Source organism: Gracilinanus agilis, chromosome 1 (assembly GCF_016433145.1).
Source record: "Gracilinanus agilis isolate LMUSP501 chromosome 1, AgileGrace, whole genome shotgun sequence".
In the NCBI taxonomy this organism is placed as follows: Eukaryota; Metazoa; Chordata; class Mammalia; order Didelphimorphia; family Didelphidae; genus Gracilinanus; species Gracilinanus agilis.
The window spans coordinates 318,740,247-318,755,566 of NC_058130.1; positions in this window are offsets into that span (position 1 = coordinate 318,740,247).

A 15,320-nucleotide genomic window follows, 5' to 3' on the forward strand; every position below is an offset into this window, starting at 1 on the left:
CCTTCCTTCCTTCCTCCCTTCCTCCCTTCCTCCCTTCCTCCCTTCCTTCCTTCCTTCCTTCCTTCCTTCCTTCCTTCCTTCCTTCCTTTCTTTTTTTCTACCATTAATTTCTCTGTATTGGCTTATAGGTGGAAAAGTGGTAAGTGTGGGCAATGGGGGTCAAGTGGCTTGCCCAGGGTCACACATCTGGGAAGTGTCTGAGGCCAGATTTGAACCTAGGACCTCCCGTCTCTAGGCCTGACTCTCAATCCACTGAGCTACCCACCTGTCCCCCCAGCCTTTCTCTTAACCAATCTGGCTGCCTCAAAATAATGGTCATCATAGTTAGATAGTGCTTTAACCTTTGCAAAGTGCTTTAGGCATATTAAATCTTTTGACCCTCACAACAATGCTATGAGGTAGATGCTATTTACTATTATTATTCTTATTTTACAGGGGAAAAAACTAACAGGGGAGAGAGGTTAAATGATTTGTCTAGGATCACAGTTATTTCAGTTTTTGAATAAGGATTTGATCTCAAAATAAACTGGTTAGGACATAAGTAGAATGAATTTAACCTTAACTATTCATCTGTAAGGTACCCCAATTTTTAAACTTGTTTCTCCTTTCAACACTAAATCTATACCTTCCCTGAGTACTGACCTCAGTATTAATACACTTCAGTAAAAGTCAGATAACAAATGATATATCTTTAGGTTCAGTCAAATTGGGCTGAGCAAATCTTTGAGACCATTCAATTTGCTGAAATATTATAAGAATTCAAATTTATTAAATAATTATCAGCTATGTGAGGTCTGTGTCTGTGTTAACCACACAGGTGTAAGTCAATGAGTTTGTCTAAATTTAGCTCACAAGGAGGTGTGAATATATCCATATATATATCTACGTAATCTCATCTACCCCTCTCCAAAGGAGTCTTTCATTTCTACAGAATTTTCTAGTAATAAGGCTCAGACAATTGCTCTCTTTCAAGATGAAATACCAGTCTATAATCATATTTATTTGTCCCCTTAAATGCTGCTAGTCTAGGGGAAATGAATTTTAGATTCGTCCCATTTTCCTAGTCATTATCTTTTATTAGGGAAGGAGTGCCCTAAGATATATGTGAAGGCTTCCCACATCCTTCCTACCAAATGAAGGTTATCCAAATACTATCACAATAGAAAAACAGAATAATGAATAAAAAAATTTTTCCAAGCCAATAGCAAATAGAAATTAGAGAAGTTATACAGATTCAAATATATCTAACAATACACACAATAAATGAGTTCTCTACTGGAAGCAAGATCTCAGTTCAACAAAAAATAAAGTCCCTTGTTTCACTGAAGGAGAAATTCCCCAAAGTCTCTACTTTGAAAAACTATAAATGGGGACATCTTGAGGCACTAGGACATTTTAGACATCTGTCTCTTCTCAAGGTTTTTCTCTCCTTCCTGGGGCATTTCCCTAAAGAGTGTCTAGAACAGTAATGGGCAACCTTTTGAGCTTGGTGTGTCAAAATTCATCAAAAAAATGAGCATAACTTGGGTAGTGTGTCACTTCAAGAAAAAACCCCATAATTTCATGATATTTATAATTAAATAACACACTTCTCTGTATGTGGCTTCATGGGGCTACATGTCATAAAAAATGGCTATGTGTGTCAATGCTGACATGTGTATCATAGGTTTGCCATCAGGGGTATAGAACAATCTATGTCTTATCTCAAAACCAGAAGTCAGAAACAAAAGTATGTCTCTTTTCCTAAGGCCTAGACAACTCTACCCTATCAGACATGGAATTTTGAGCAATCATTATCTCTACCACTGAGGAGAAGCTTTTTGCAGATATAAAGGTTTGAGCCCTGGGGTATGGATATCTCTTTCCTATTTCTGTTAATGATTCCAATACTTTCTTAACCATTCAAGCTTAAAACATTTTTTAATTTTCCCTGTCCCTCATATTTACTCATTTTTAAAGTTTGTCAGATCTACTTCAACAATATTCCTTTCAACTGTCCTATCCTCTCCATTCATACAAATATTATTCTAATTCAGACCCATATCACTACATATTTGGACTATTATAAATATTCTTAATTGGTTTTCTTATCTAATCTTTTCTACTCATTCCATCCTTCACAACAAAGCAATTTTCTTAATGCTTAGGCCAGACCTTGCTGAGAAAAGTTTAGTGCTTTCCTTTCACCCATATTATAAAGTATAAATTCCTTACACCAATATTTAAAGCTATCCACAATTAAAATACTATATAGGCCCATTTTTATTTCATGTTATTTCACTCTAAATAATTTAAATTACCCTTTAAATCCCGATATTCTGCATGTTCTACCTCCAAACATTTGTATAAACCATTTTTCATTCCTGGGACATAACCATTTTTATCTATTGAAATTTTCTTTTAAAATTCATCCTGGAGCCCTTCACCTTCCTTTTTGATCTCTTTCTTCTCAATATTCTTATATCGTTTTGTTCAAAGACCTCTTAGTCCCATCACATTATACCATGACTCTTTCTGAATAGAATTTTAAGCCGCTAGCACAATGACCTTCACAGAATAGCCAAGTAGGAAATGTTTTTTTAAATTGCATTTGAATGGGTAAAAGGTATCAATAAACATTGTTTATATATAATAGTGGTAGAAACAAATAGGAGTCTAGAGTGAAGCTGAACAGCCCATGAAAACTAGAGAGGAAGGTTTCTGACTTCCGAACTCACCTTGTTTACCTCCATCTCTAAGGATATCACCAGAATCCTACAGTTGAGGCCCTGGGCTAAACTGTGTTTGCTGCTGCCTCAGCTCTAAGGATCCACTCTGGCATATAGCTGGGGACTGAGGGAGTAGACACCACTGGGTTTGTGAATGTAGACCCTAAGTCAGTGATGGGCAACCTTTTGAGCTTGGTGTGTCAAAATTCGCCAAAAAACTGAGCATAACTCAGGTGGTGTGTCACTTCGAGAAAAATAACCCCATAATTTCATGATATTTATAGATTAAATAACAAAAATGTGTAATTTAATATATAACTATATTTAATAAACCAAAATAGGTAAATTAATATAGGTAGAATAAAGAACAATAAGAGGGGAATAAAAAGGGAAGGCAGGAGAAAGGGAAGTACAACAAGGGAGGGGATTATATGAACTGATTAAAAACAAAACACTGGTATAGAAGGAAACAATGAAAGAAGAAAGGACAGGACTAGGAGAGAGAATTAAAATGTCTGGGAATGCACAGTTGATAATTATAACTCTGAATGTGAATGGGATGAACTTGCCCATAAAACGGAAGCAAATAGCAGAGTGGGATTAGAAACCAAAATCCTACCATATGTTTCTACAAGAAACACAGATGAGACACACAGACAGACATAGAGTGAAAATGAGAGGATGGAGCAAAATCTTTTGGGCTTCAAATGAGAAAAAGAAGGCAGGGGTGGCTATCATGATTTCTGACAGAGCCAAAGTAAAAATAGATAAGGTTAAAAGAGATAGGGAAAGTAATTACATCCTAATAAAAGGCAGTATAAACAATGAAGAAATATCAGTACTCAACATGTATGCACCAAACAGTATAGCTTCCATATTTCTAAAGGAGAAGCTAGTGGAGCTCAAGGATGAAATAGATAGCAAAACCATACTAGTGGGGGACCTCAACCTTCCCCTATCAGATCTAGATAAATCAAACCAAAATAATAAATAATAAAGAGATAAGAGAGGTGAATGAAAAACCAGAAAAATTAGAGTTAATAGATATATGGAGAAAAATAAGTAGGGACAAAAAGGAATCCACCTTCTTTTCAGCTGCACATGGTACATTCACAAAGATAGACCATGTAATAGGGCATAGAAACATGGCAAACAAATGCAAAAAAGCAGAAATAATAAACATAACCTTCTCAGATCATAATGCAATAAAAATAGTTATTAGTAAGAATACATGGACAGGCAAATCAAAAACTAATTGGAAATTAAATAATATGATTCTCCAAAATAAGTTAGTGAAAGAACAAATAACAGAAACAATTAATAATTTCATTGAAGACAATGACAATGATGAGACATCTTACCCAAACCTATGGGATGCAGGCAAAGCAGTTCTAAGGGGAAAATTTATATCCTTGAGTGCATATATTAACAAATTAGGGAGGGTAGAGGTTAATGAATTGGGCATGCAACTTAAAAAACTAGAAAATGAACAAATTAAAAATCCTCAGAAGAGCTGATTAAGATGTCAGCAGAGTAAAAAGCAGCTGCTTAACCTCTCCTAAGTGAAACATACAGGACTCCTCAAGAAGACATAAAAACAAATCCAGAGGAACAAAAGGACCCCACAACAAGGCGTAGCATTGGAGGTACTTGGAATTGGGACATTTCCATGCTATAAAGGGGTGAAACAGCTCTCACTAAAACGCGAGCTGAGCAACCCCCTCCCCCACCCCACACCACTTACAGTTGCCAAAGCCAGCACACAAGAGTTAGAGCAAGTTTGGGGCATGCATTAAGTCCTTGGCAGCTACCTGGGGTCACCAGGGCCTGCTCCTGAGAGCAGCAAGACTTAAGACCCCAAGAGGCTAAAGAATGTGTGTGGACTTTGAATGCAGACCCTGAGTGCAGGCACGAGTGCAGGCGCAGAAGCAAGCCCAGACACGAATCCTGAGCACAGGCGAGTACTCAGATCTTGAGCACAGGGGTGGACCTTGAGTGGGGACCCAGTGCAAACAGGGTTCACAACTGTGGAAGCAACACCCTGAGACTGTTAAAAGAGCCTTGGGCAGAGGAACAACTAAGGGGACCACAAGGAGGCTTGACCCTGAGAACAACTGAGATCTGAGGAGCCTAAAGTGTGCAGACAGACCTCGAGTGTGAGGATAAACTTGAGGGCGCAGGGCTAACAATGGCAAGCCAGAGACAAGAGCCCCAAAAGAGAAAGATCATCAAGAAGAAATCTGTAACACTCAACAACTTTTACACAGATAAAATACAGACAAAAGAGCAAACAGCAGAGGAGGACAAACAAGTAATCATATCCAAACCTTCCCAAAGTAATGAAAACTGGCCACAAGCTATTGAAGAGTTCAAATCTGAGATGATGAGAAAGATGTAAGAGATTTGGCAAGAGAAGTGGGAAATAACTCAAAAGGAAATAAACAGGTTAGAAGGCAGAAACTCCCAATTTGAGAAAGTTGCCCCAAAATCAAACAAAATGATAAACAAATTGGAAACCAAAATATGGCAAGAGAATAACAGTTTAAAAGGCAGAATTTTGCAATTGGAAAGTGAGGCTTAGAAATCAAATGAACTGATGAGGAAATTGAACACCAGAAATAACCAGATAGAAAAGGAAAACCAAAAGATTATAGCTGAAAACCCCTCCCTAAAGACTTGAATTGAGCAATTAGAAGCTAATGATCTCTCAAGACAGCAAGAACAAATAAAACAAAGACAAAAGACTGAAAAAATTGAAGGAAACATGAAATATCTCAATGAGAAAGTGACAGACCAAGAAAACAGGTCTAGAAGAGACAATCTGAGAATCATTGGTCTTCCTGAAAAAGCAGAAATTAATAGAAATTTGGACTCCATACTAAAAGAAATTATTCAGCAAAATTGCCCTGAAGTTCTACAACAAGAGGGCAATATAGACATTGAAAGGATCCATAGATCACCCTCTACACTAGACCCAGAAAAGACAACCCCCAGGAATATAATAGTCAAATTCAAGAGCTTCCAAGTAAAAGAAAAAATTTTACAAGAAGCCAGAAAGAGACAATTCAAATATCAAGGAGCAACAATCAGGATCACACAGGATCTGGCAGCCTCCACACTAAAATATCACAAGGCTTGGAATATAATATTCAGAAAGGCAAGAGAACTGGGTCTACAACCAAGGATCACCTACCCATCAAAACTAACCATATACTTCCAAGGGAAAGTTTGGGCATTCAACAAGATAGATTTCCAAGTATTTGCACAGAAAAGACCAGAACTAAAGGGAAAGTTCAATATCCAACCACAAAAATCAAGAGAAACATGAAAAGGTAAATAAGAAACAGAGGGGAAAGAAAGAAAACTCATATTTTTTTTAAATTTGCCTCTTTAAGGGCTTCAATATGATCTAATTATTGGTATTCCTATGTGGAGAAATGTTATGTATAATTCTCTTTAAGGAAATCTATTCACTATTATAGTATTCACTATTATAGGAATTAGAAGAATTATTCATAGGGAGAGGTTGGAATACTAAATGGTCTAAGATGATATGGGGGTGGGAAAGAGGGAGGTGAATAGTAGAGGACACCAAAAGAAACTTGAATGAATAAGAAAAATAAGATATTCTATTACACACAAAGAGGGCATGGGAAGGGGAAGGGATGAATACTATTATAAGAAGGAGAGGAAGAAAGCATTAAGAGGTAATAGTTAAACCTTACTCTCACTGTAATTAACCCTGAGAGGGAAGAGTAGCTTTATCCATTGGGATATAAAACTCTATCCAACCCTACTGAGAAAGTCAGAAGGGAAAAACCAAGGGGAGCAGGGGAGTGGGGAGGTCATAAAAGGGAGGGGAGAAGAAGGGGGAGGGAATTCATTAGGCCTTAAAAATAAATAGAGGGGAATAATAAGGGAGGGGATAGAAAGGGAAGTAAATCAAGGGAGGGGACAAGGGTTACTGGCATAAAGCAAAGCACTCTTTTAAAAGGAAATAGTGTAAGAAGAAGAGGAAGAGGTAGAACTAGGAGAGGATACCAAAATGTTGGCTAATACACAACTGATAATTATAACTCTGAATGTGAATGAGATGAACTCGACCATAAAAAGGAAGCAAATAGCAAAGTGGATTAGAAACCAAAATCCTACCATATGTTGTCTACAAGAAACAGATATGAGGTGGGTGGACATACACAGATTTAAGGTAAAAGGCTTGAACAAAATCCTTTGGGCATCAAATGAGAAAAAGAAGGCAGGAGTGGCTATTATGATTTCTGACAAAGCCAAAGTAAAAATAGATATGATTAAAAAAGACAGGGAAGGTCATTACATCCTGATTAAAGGCAGTATAGACAATGAGGAAATAACATTGCTTAATATGTATGCACCAAATGGCATAGCAGCCAGATTCATAAAGGAGAAACTGGCAGATCTCAAGAAGGAAATAGTTAGTCAAAGGAATAATAAACTGGAGGAATTCCATGTGAACTGAAAAGACCTCCAGGAATTGATGCAGAATGAAAGCAGCAGAGCCAGAAGGACATTGTACAGAGAGACCAATACACTGTGTAAAATCAAATGTAATGGACTTCTGTACTAGCAACAATGTAATGACCCAGGTCAATTCTGAGGGATTTATGGAAAAGAGCGCTACCCACATTCAGAGGAAGAACTACAGCAGTGGAAACAGAAGAAATACAACTGCTTGAACACATGGGTTGAGGAGGATGTGATTGGAAATATAGACTTGAAACTACCACATCAAAGCAACTATCAACAATTTGGAAATAGGTCTTGATCAATGACATGTGTTAAAACCAGTGGAAATACACATCTGCTATGGAGGGGAGGGGAAGTCATGGGGTGAAGGGGAAAGTAAGAGCATGAATTATGTAACCATGTTAAATTTTCAAAAAAATAAATATTAATAAATGTTTTTAAAAATCTTCAGAAGAAAACTAAATTAGAAATACTAAAAATCAAAGGAGAAATTAATAAAATTGAAAGTAAAAAACTATTGAATTAATAAATAAGGCTAGAAGCTGATATTTTGAAAAAACAGATAAAATAGACCAAATACTGGTAAATCTAATTAAAAAAAGGAAAGAAGAAAACCAAATTAATAGTATCAAAGAGGAAAATGGAGACCTCAACTCTAATGAAGAGGAAAGTAAGGCAATTATTAAAAACTATTTTGCCCAATTATATGGCAATAAATTTAGCAATCTAGGTGATATGGATGAATATTTACAAAAATGTAAATTGCCTAGATTAAAAGGAGAAGAAATAGAATACTTAAATAATCCAATATCACAAAAAGAAATTGAACAAGCCATCAAAGAACTCCCTAAGAAAAAAATCACCAGAGCTTCATGAATTCACAAGTGAATTCTATCAAACATTCAAAGAACAATTAATCTCAATACTATACAAATTATTTGATATAATAAACAAAGAAGGAATCTTACCAAATTCCTTTTATGACACAAATATGGTACTGATTTCAAAGCCAGATAGATCAAAAACAGAGAAAGAAAATTATAGTACACAGAGTGTCTACACTATAATATAGCAAATGTTTCATCCTCGCATGTGGCCACATACTTCTCTGTATGTGGCCACCTGAGGCTGCGTGTCATTGAAAATGACTACGCATGTTAGTGCTGGCACACGTGTTCATAGGTTTGCCATCACTACCCTAAGTGTAGGACATTGGACCTGCTTCTGCCAAGTGAAGAACTTTGAAGTCCCAGGCAATTTGGTCTGGATGCCTACTCTGTCCCTGCCTGTGGCAGTGGCAGTAGGAGAGTAGGAAAGGAATGAAGAAAGCTCACACTGGTGAGTGTGTTACTAAGAGGCCAGGGCCCCATGTCATGATTTTCTCTGTCCCCATAATAACTATCAATAATTAGGTGCTTTCTTCTTTGTTTGCTGATTTTTATTTATTTATTTTTAAAATTTGAACAACCAATAGATTTAATTATTATGTCTTTTTACTGGGTTTGTAGGATTCCTATTGTATGTTACCTCAGGCTTCAGAATTTTTGCATGTTTTATTTTTTTACCTGAGTCCTATTTAATTTTTCCAGTTTTACTTTGGGTAATTATATTATGTTGGAGGTGGCATTACTATAGATAATGAAGCGTTACCAATATTGGACCCATATGTTCCGGGTGTTATAGCTCTCAGATTTTTAAATTAAATACTAAATGAGAAGCAGATGGAAATGATAAAATAATAATAGCAGTGGGTTTTAATTTTCCTCTCTCAGAATTAGGTAAACCTAACCAAAAAAATAAACAAGAAAGAAATTAAGTGAATAGAGCCTTAGATAAGTTAAATGAGATAAATATCTGGAAAGCCCACACACACACACACACACACACTTGTATGAGGTTAGTGGTAGATGTAGGCCTGAACATACACATAATCCAAATAGTTTCTGGTGGGACGACAATAGCTTAGACTCTAAGCCTTAGAATATAAATATTCTTCAAAAGTCTTATGTTAACCCTCTTCCTATTATGGAGGTAACCTTACATCTCTGAGGGATAGTGGCACAGGACAAAAGTTCTACTGGATATGACCAAGCTGGAAAGACTTGTTTTGGAAAGAGTGTGGTCCTGGCTACAGATTGTGTCTGTTGCCTACGGCTGAATCTATCAAAATATAGCCCTGATAATATGAGCTAACTAAGAACCAGATGGGTTATAGTGATCAAATTAAATGTTGATAAGAACATGGAAAACAGGCCTAATAGCATGTTGCCAAAGCAGCTTTGAATTGTTCTTTTTTTTCTAAAGCTGTTCATGTTCATTAACCTAGAGATCCCATTACTAGGGTTAGGCCCTAAGGGAATTATTGAGAGGGCAAAAGGCTGTTTGTATGAAAATATTCATGGAAGCTTCATTTGTTATGACAAATAGAACACAAATGCAATGAATGGGAAAAATGACTTAAATGTGACATTTTAATGTAATTGATTATATTGTTATTAAAAATGACAAATATTAGAAATATAAAGAAAATAAGGAAATACATGAAGAGATAAAAAGAGAAGAAAAAAGAATAAGAATAATATATACCAAGATTGCAATAAAAAAATTAGCAGCCACAAAAATCAAGAGAAAAAAGTATCCATGTAAAACAAATCCAAAGAACTCAAAATCAGATGTTTATGTTAGCATATGTATATAATTTACATATTTTGAACAAATTATAAACAAGGTAGGGTTTGTGGTTTTTCACATAATTTTTTTATTCATCAAATGTTTTTGTTGGTGGCAGTGGTTACAAAGTATATAATTTTTTTAAAAAGATAAAGCACTGGCCCAGGTTCAAGAAAACATTAATTCTAATTCTACTTTAGACACCAACTACCTGTGGATCCTTGGATGAGTTACATAACCTTTATTAACTTCATTTTCCTTATGTGTAAAATGGGAATAATAATAGTATCTATTTCATGTGATTTATTATGATTATTAAATGAGATAAAACCTTTGTGGGAATAATAGCAAAAGATGACAGGAATGATCCAAAGCAGAGGCTTTGCAAAGCAAGACTGGCAATACATAAGGGAACAAGAGTCTTGAAAAAAGAGGGCAGTAGAGAATTAAACTGGCTTACTAAAGGGTGAAGATAGGAAAGGAAGGAAAATGTAGTTATTTTAGGGTTCATGACCTGTGAAAGAATCAGCAAACTCACTAAAATTAGAAGGAAATATGATGGTGAAGTAATTTTTTTGACATTCAAATTTGAAAAATTTGCTATTAGAGGAAAGTTCTTCTGGGTAGTAAATCAATTTTAAATAGATGGAAAGATACCAGATAGGAAAAACTAAGAAAACAATTCCAGGAAGGTGGTAATGGGACTTTCTTGACGTTCTGCAGGGATTTCTCTCCCTTGAAAGAGATAATCTCAGACTTCCTGGGAAGTCTCTTCTAAACTATAAAACTTATTAAGAATGAATGAAGCCTAAAAGAATCCAGGAACAGAGTATTTATAAAAAATTGGTAATATAATTCTCATAACCAGACTTAGCAGGACAGAATCAGTGTTGATGTGAGTGTCCCTTACCCCATTTCACATTAAATTTTTCTAGTCCCTTCATGGACTAAAACTATCCAAATAGTCTACAATGAACTTTTGTGAAGCTATCTACCTGGCAATGTCAGAAATCTCTGTAGAACCCAGACAAAGAGATATTAGAACAAAAGATACTTCTCAAACATATTGCCGATCCAATTCATTGTGATAGGACAAGTATTATGCATGATCATTTCTTTAGGTAAAAAAAATTTTCCATTTCTCAAACATTGTACCTCCAAATATGAAGATGGCATCAGATGTTCAGTGATGCTGTTCATGGAGTATGGAATCCACCCTAAGAAAATAGCAAATTAATTTTTGTCCATGTCCTAGTTTGGAGGACCACCAATTCCTGCACTGATCAATGCTTTTCTTCTGTCATCCTCACCATAGATTCTTGGAGTGGTCCTGGGAAAATCCATTGTAATTTGCCTTATGGATTGGAAGCAGTAGCCAAGAAGAATTCAATATAATAGTAGCTTTTGCATCCTCCCTCTATTTGCTTAAGATATGAAGTGCACTATTCTTTCATAAGAACTGCTTTAAAATTTGTAGCCTGGGCCAGAAAAGTTAAAAGTGGATTATACATTCAGCCCATGGACAGACTTGACCACTTTTGTTCTTTTTTCAATGTTTCCTCCCCCTGTAAACCTGAGGCCCTTTGACCAAATTCCCAAGAATATATAAATGATATATATTATGATAAATACATAAATGATAGCCATCCATGTGGAGGAATGGATCCCTAGCCTCAGGGAATGATAAATGTACTCCATTCCAATGCTCTGGGATAAGCAAGATTTCTCCATTCCTTCATTCTTCTCTACCACACTCCCCGACCCCAAAACAATAGTAGTGCTTGGTTATCTTCTTCTAGTCTGAACTTGACTCAGGCAACTTCCCTGACAATTTAGGTCTATTACTGGAACAAAATGAACTATTTGTGGTTATCAATAGTTAGCCAAAGGAATTTTACTTAGCAATATCAGGAGAAAGATGTCCAAGGAGAAGTATTGAGGCCACCTTCAGTTAATTCAGCTAAACAAAGGTCATTGCTTCTTTGCCTATCATTATCTACCAGTCACAAATCTGAGCATTCCTGGAGCTCCATAGAGTGCTTTGGATCTCAGGAGATGAAGAAGTACACACACTTGAGATGAGTCCCAAACCACTGCAAAACTTTTGTTATACTTTGTAATTTTACTCTTTATTTCTATGTTATTATTGCTTATTTGTATCTGTTGCCTTTGTAGGTACATGAAGGGATTCAAAAGGGATCACTTTTTGATTTATATGTTTTGTGAATTGCCACAAAATCGAGTATTTCTTATGAACCACCTCTGAAAGTCAAGCCTTACATGTGTAGTCTATTTAGTGATCAAGGGGGAGATCTGAGTGTTTAGTGATCTTTGTGGACTTTGTAGATGTGAACGTAGGCCAGGCACCAGAGTAGCCTCCCTTCCCCAACCTGGCATTATCAAGCCTGCAAACATGCTTTGTACTTGAACCCAGTGTAGATAAAACAAAAAACAAAAAACAAAAAAAAACAAAAAAACATCCTCTTTTGGATTAATACAACCTAGTTTGGGTTGAGCCTTTGACAGCTCTTCTTTGCATGTTCTCCTTGGTCTAGAGTTCCTATTTAAAACACAGATCCCACTGTGGGTTCCTTAGCTCTAATACTTATATTAGGATTCAAGACAGTCCAGGAGTATCATGCAAGGCAACGGCTACTTATAATTCTCTCTGTGTCTGTCTCTCCTTCTCTCCCCCTCTTTTGTGTCTTCTCCTTGTGTCTCTCTGACTCTTTGTATATCTCTGTCTCTGTTTCTTCCTGCTTCTCTTCCTCCATGCGTTTCTCTGTTTCTCTGTCTTTCTGTTTCATTATCTGTCTCTTTTTCCTTAAGTAAAGCCTACTATAAAAGTGAAATGAATTGTGTGTATGCTCCATTTATCAGACCATGAGAATCCTCTGAAACCAATCATTCATTAAAAGACAACAAGCCTAGGCAAATAATTCCATTTCTCTGAGCCTCAGTATTTTATCTGTTTATTGACGATAATAATTGTAGTATTTACCTGACAGGGCTGTTGTAAGGAAAATATTTTGTGAACCATTAAGCACTAATTGAATGTGAGTTAATACCAAAATGACTTAGGAACAGCATAATGAATTTTATTACACAATAACATAAAAAGGTAACAGCTTTAGCGATTTTTGAAATGAAAAGGAAGGTTTACCCCTATACTAAAAGGCCCCACAAATTCTTGAGTCTGCTTTCTGTAGTTTTTCTACCTAATATTGTCAGCTATCCCCTATCACTGCTATCAGTGTGGTTGACTCTGCCAATACTCCTTATGATTTGCTGAGTGTCACCCAAATGTGTAGTGTTCTGAACTAGGAAACCAAATAAGAAACTTCTTAGAATCATGTTTAAAAAAAAAAAAAAAAAAAAAAAAAAAGATCTTAGGGGCAGCTGGATGACTTAGTGGATTGAGAAGGCCTGGAGATGGGAGATCCTAAGTTCAAATCTAGTCTTAGACACTTCCTAGGTGTGTGACTGTGGGCAAGTCATTTAACCCCCATTGCCTAGCCCTTACTGCTCTTTTTTTTGGAACTAATATGCAGTATTGATTCTAAGATGGAAGGTAGGGTTAGATCTTAGTGACTCACGTATGAGTCTAGCCCATGAGCTTTAAAATACAAACATTGTGCAATCTATTTGGGCTGCTCACAGAACATTATTTTCCTCAATTTCTTATCTTCAACTGTGTTCTTGATAGCTGAGATTTATGAATAAATAACCTTTAGATAAGTGAAAGGTAATTACTTTTGTTAAAAAAGAAAAGCTGGCACTAGAGTTGGTCAGAGAACTAATCTGAGAATACTTGTAATAAAGGCAAGTTAAACAAGAGTTTTTAAACGAATTAGGCAAAATAGAGGGTTATGCAGATGTTCATTATTTTGTTTGCTTTGACGTTTTAAGTGGGAAGTTTGCTTTTAGAAAAATAAATGCAGTGTGTGAAAGTGGTACAACAGCAGAAAGAGTAGCTTTTCTTTTTGATGTCAGAAAGGAAAGACAGAGGGAAGGAAGGAAGGAAGGAAAGATGGAAGGAAGAAAGGAAGGAAGGAAAGAAGAAAGGAAGGAGGGAGGGAGGGAGTGAAGAAGGGAAGGAGAGAAAGAATGAAGGAAGGAGGGAAGGAAAAGCATTTATTGAATATTTATGCAAATCACTATGGCAAATGCTAGAGATACAAGAAGAGGGAGCTATTTGCTTTGATAAGGAAGAAAGTTTGTGTTCTCTAAAAATGACAAAATAGTTATGCATGTGGTGAGATGACAAATCATTAAGAGGCATTCTAACAGCTTTCACTAGGCATACCACATTAAGAGGAGAGTAGTGTTTCTTGGTGACTCCCTGCTCAGGGTTACTGAAACTGCTATTCATCAACCTGAGAACAATAGGGAGGTCTGTTGTCATCCTGGAACACATATCCAAGACATAACACAGAACCTCCCAAAGCTTGTCAAAACAAATGAATGTTACCCAGCTTCTGGTGATCCATGTGAGCACAAATGATAGTTCCAGAAATTTGAAAGCATTGCCAAAACATTACATAGTCTTGGGCAAGGATCTGAAAAATCAGAGGGGAACTGACTCTGTTTTCATTACTGTTAACCCACTGAAGGTAAAGGAAGTCTAAGAGAAAGGTTGCTTTGGAAAATAAAGAACTGGCCCAGATGATGGTGCCTCAGAATGAGATTTGAATTTCTGAGCTATGACTTAACAAATAGGAATAACAGGCTCCTGTCCTGTGGTATGCCTAGGGAAAGCTGTTAGAATGTGTTTGCCTTCTGTCTTGTAAATCTAATTAGAGTTAGTTGAAAGTGAAAAGGATGGTAGAGGAAGAAAACTGCTTATAGTCCACTAAACTATATGCCAAAGAGAGAAGAAAGATTAGAAGTTGAGACACCAAAAGGGAGTTGCTATGATAAAGAAAGATTAGAAATTGAGACCACTGGAATTCACAAGAGATAAAATCTAAGAAATGAACTCTAAATAAATTTTATGACTTCTAATGTCTATACAAAAATGGACAATGTTTTAGGCAACAGACACATAGAACTAAAGGTCTTAAGATAAGGAGGTAAATTTGATTTCACAGTTATCACTGAGACCAAGTAATGAAATTCATTTCTGGGATATATGGCTCTGGATGGGTATACCTAATTCGGCAAGTAAAAGCAGGTGGAGTAACATTTTCTATTAAAAGATACATTCATGTGAGAAAACTCTAGTCCTTGAAAGAGAAAGGAAAATGATAAAGAGCATTGGGGATACAAATCAATATAGAGAGAAACACGTGACTGTTGATGGAATAGACTAAAGATCATATTGATAAGAAGAAATGACAGGAAGTTTAGGCGGGAAAAAGTGGGAGTTGGTGGTGATAGGAAGCATTAGTTATCCTCTCTCTCTCTCTCTCTCTCTCTCTCTCTCTCTCTCTCTCTCTC